This window comes from Mirounga leonina, unplaced genomic scaffold (assembly GCF_011800145.1).
Source record: "Mirounga leonina isolate KUSES-001 unplaced genomic scaffold, KU_Mleo_1.0 Mir_422, whole genome shotgun sequence".
Lineage (NCBI taxonomy): Eukaryota > Metazoa > Chordata > Mammalia > Carnivora > Phocidae > Mirounga > Mirounga leonina.
In genome coordinates, this window is record NW_023270743.1 from 125972 (window position 1) to 130252 (window position 4281).

Below are 4281 nucleotides of genomic sequence, written 5' to 3' on the forward strand. Positions count from 1 at the left end.
ACTTTGAGCAAGTTTAAAAGTTAATGTGAAGGAGTTACTCTGATTCAAACTTAACCCTTGAATTTTCCAGATTTACCCTGTTTCCTTCTTACCTTCTTATTTACACTACAGAATTAGTGAAACACTTTCGCTGGACAGTGTGGGTTTTAAGTCAAAATGTACGTGTAGTTATTAGTGAAAGAACGGCCAACTGTATGTTGAAGAAATGCTAGTAAATCTTGATTTTCTCCCTCTCAGGGAGACAGCAGTTGGCTAAAATTCTGGTGTGACATGGTTGGATAATGCATGATCTGAAGACTCCTGCAGTGGTGACTCCAGGACTAGTCCAGAATACTCCTGTAAAATGTATTAACCTATGGAGCAGTCCAGGAGCAGCAGTTAGGCAAACACCACACCTTGCTGCCCTAATGTGCTCTATCACTGAGGTCACCAGGTGAGTTAAAAACAGGCCTGTCTTACTGCATCATTAATTGTAATAGGCAAGATATGGAAGCAACCCAAGTGTCCATCGATAGATAAATGGATAAAGAAGATGTGACATATGTGTGTGTGTTACATGTATTGTGTATACACACACACACACACACACACACAGGAATATTACTCAGCCATAAAAAGAGAATGAAATCTTGCCATTCACAATAACATGGATGGACTCAGAGGGCATTATGCTAAGTAAAACAAGTCAAATAGATGCCATACGATTTCACTTCTATTTGGAATCTAAAAAATGAAAACAAATGAACAAACAAAGCAAAACAGAAACAGACTCATGAATACAGAGAACAAACAGGTGGTTGCCAGAGGGGAGGGGTGGGAGGATGGGCAAAATACAGGAAGAGGATTAAGAGATACAAATGCAGTTATAAAATAAATGAGTCATGGGGATGAAAAGTGCGGCATAGGGAATATAGTCAATAATATTGTAATAACTTTGTATGGTGACAGATGGTGACTACACTTATAGTACTGAGCATTTTGTAATGTATGTAATTGTTGAATCACTACGGTGTACGCCTAAAACTACTATAATATTGTGCGTCATTTGCACTTCAATAAAGAACAAACAAAGGAACAAACAAACAACGGATAAGCAGGCCCGTCTTCCCTGCATGGGGAACTGGTTTAGGGTCTGCTGAGAAGCCTGATGTTGAGCATTGCTTATAAGCTTCTGATTCACCCAAGAAACTAGGGATCTTTCTGCCTTTAAAACTTTAAACTCAAGGCATATCAGAGAAATATTTGCTTCCTTCATAAAGATATCTATATTTTCATTAGGAGAAACAATGAGAAATACCTTTTCACCATGCCTGCCTTAGCCCTGAAGCTCAGCCAGCCCCTACTGCTATGTCTCAACTTCTAAAGGGCTCTGGAAGTCCCACTACATGCCATATCCTCTGAGCAGGTTCTCTCATTTTTCCCTTGGGACAGCTGTGTGACAAAGGTCTCCTGAGTCCCACTTCGCAGATGACAAAGCTCAGGCTCACAGAACCTACATCTCCTCTCCAGATAAATGGCAGGATGGGAATGAGGTTCCATCTTTCGCCCTCTCTAGAGGACACAGAGCAGGACTGCTTTTAGAAGATGGGTTTCTAAGGCTTGAGAGTTGAGCATTTTACACTCCCCTGATACTGTGGCACCATGGGTATTCACCCAAAAGTCCCTTTTGACAATGAAGACAATAGTGCACATATGTGTGCACATACATTCTTCACTTTATAAACACTCATTATATTCAATTTTATAGGAGAACGAAGTAGACTTCAAAATTGAATTGACTGTGTGTGTGTGTGTGTGTGTGTGTGTGTCTATGCCTCCTCTGGCTCAATCACCCCACCTCACAAGTGGAGTTCTATATTCACACACAGTTCTAATTCAGCTCACACAGGGGATGGATTCTGATCTCAGATTTAGATATCCCAGAAAATGATGCACACCAAAGGAATTACTGCCATGAAGTGAAAAATTCCCGAAAAGTCTGGCTGAAACCACTCAAAGAAGATCACAAATTTCATCTTTCCCTCCTCCTTGCTGAGACCCCTGGTCCATGCCTCGGAGCTGCAATCCCAGCTCTGGCCACCTCAGATGAACCCAGCACAGTTTGCAAAGAATAAGAAAATTCTTGGAATCGTTTGTTTACTGAGATACAGATTCTGTTGGGAAATTTCATATGTGCATTAAAGCAGGTCCATCTGCTCTTGGCCCCAAATCTATATCGCATTTATCGATGTATTTCTTCCCTCCTCAGTGCAGGTTGACGTGTCCACACTGTGCGGAGTCCCTCCCAGGGATCAGGGCTTTCACCCTCCACCACCCCACCCCTGTACAGCCTGCCCAGACACCACTCCAGCTCCCCATTCTCTCTCAGACACCTCCCACCTGTCCTGCCCTGCCCTTAGCCCCCTTGCTGCCTACTGCCATGGTGCACTCCTGTCACCTGTGTTTCATCTTGTGCATGGCATGGGGTACAGGCGTTTTGTTCTTTAGGTTAGTTTAGTTTAGCCTAGCTTAGCTTAGTTTCGTTTTGTTTTGTTTTTTGTTTTACAGTCTTCTTTCACACCCATCAGTTCTATCAGACAGAATTTAAAATATTCTATTCATTGGTTCACAGGCTGGGTCTTAAGGGAAAGTGTTGTATTTTCTCGCTCCAGGAATAAACAAACCTCTTTGCGGAGAAATTGACGGTGGAAGGACGTTGATGCCACCCCGTGACTAAAGCCTGAACTGCAGCTTGAACATCGCTGAGAGCAGGAAGGTGGGAGGGAGGAGCTGTGGTGAAAACCCATCAGACAGCTTTCAAAACATCTGGGTAGGAAGGGGGAAGAATCAAAGAAGGAGACAAACCGGGTGCCTGGGTGGCTCAGATGGTTGAGCGTCTGCCTTCGGCTCAGGTCGTGGTCCCAGGGTCCTGGGATCGAGTCCCGCATCGGGCTCCCTGCTCCTTGGGAGCCTGTTTCTCCCTCTGTTTCTCTCTCTCTCTCTGTCTCTCATGAATAAATAAATAAAATCTTTAAAAAAAAAAAAAAAAAAAAAAAGAAGGAGACAAACCATGAGAGAGACTCTGGACTCCGGGAAACAAACTGAGGGTTACAGAGCGGAGGGGGGAGGGAGGTGGGGTAAGCGGATGATGGGTACTAAGGAGGGCAAGGGCAAGCGTTGTGATGAGCACTGGGTATTATACACACCTAATGAATCGTTGAACAGTACATCAAACACTACTGATGTCCTATATGCTGGCTAATTGAACCTAATAAAAATAAATAAAAAATAAAAGAAAGGGGGCATTCCCAAGAGTGCCTGTCTGAGGTATCCCGACAGAAAGTGCAGCCTCTTACGATGATGAATAAAAAGCTCTAGATGACTGGAACAACAAGATCGTTTACATTTTTTATGCTTTGAGACCTCTGGATAAATAGATATATGCCTATATAAGCAAAAAAAAAAATGGATCTGTGTCCTTTATGATGCTTGTAACCTGCTTTTGCACATATTGTTACCATCTTTCTATGTAAACGCATTTCTATGATAACATTTTCAATTACCTTACAACAAAAATTCACTTTGTTTTATAAAGACCAGTTGTGGCATCACATGAATGGCCCAACATTTATTTCTCCAGTACTAGCGATGTAAATATAGTTCCTTTACCAAGCTTTCTATTACATACAATAGTATACTGATGTTCTCTTTTCGTAATTTTAAGTCCAGTACAGTTAACATGTAGTGTTCTATTAGTTTCAGGTGTACAACACAGTGATTCAACAATTCTATACATTACTCAGTGCTCACCATGACAAGTGTTTGTTTTCCACAGTTAAGAGTCTGTTTCCTGGTTTGTCTCTCCTCTCTTTCTCTCTCTCTCTTTCCCTTTGCTCATTTGTTTTGTTTCTTAAATTCCACATAGGAGTGAAATTACGTGGCATTTGTCTTTTCCTGACATATTTTGCTTGGCATTATACTCTCTAGATCCATCCATGTCGCTGCAAATGGCAAGATTTCATTCATTTTTATGCCTGAGTAATATTCCATTCTCTGTGTGTGTGTGTAACTTTTTGTTACCCATTCATCTATCGATGGACACTTGGGCTGCTGCCAAAATTTGGCTATTGTAAATAATGCTTCAATAAGCATAAGGGTTCATGTATCTTTTTAAATTAGTGTTTTTGTATTCTTTGAGTAAATACCCAGCAGTGGAATTACTCGGTCATATGGTAGTTCTATTTTTATTTATTTATTTATTTATTTATTTATTTATTTATTTATTTATTTATTTATTTATTT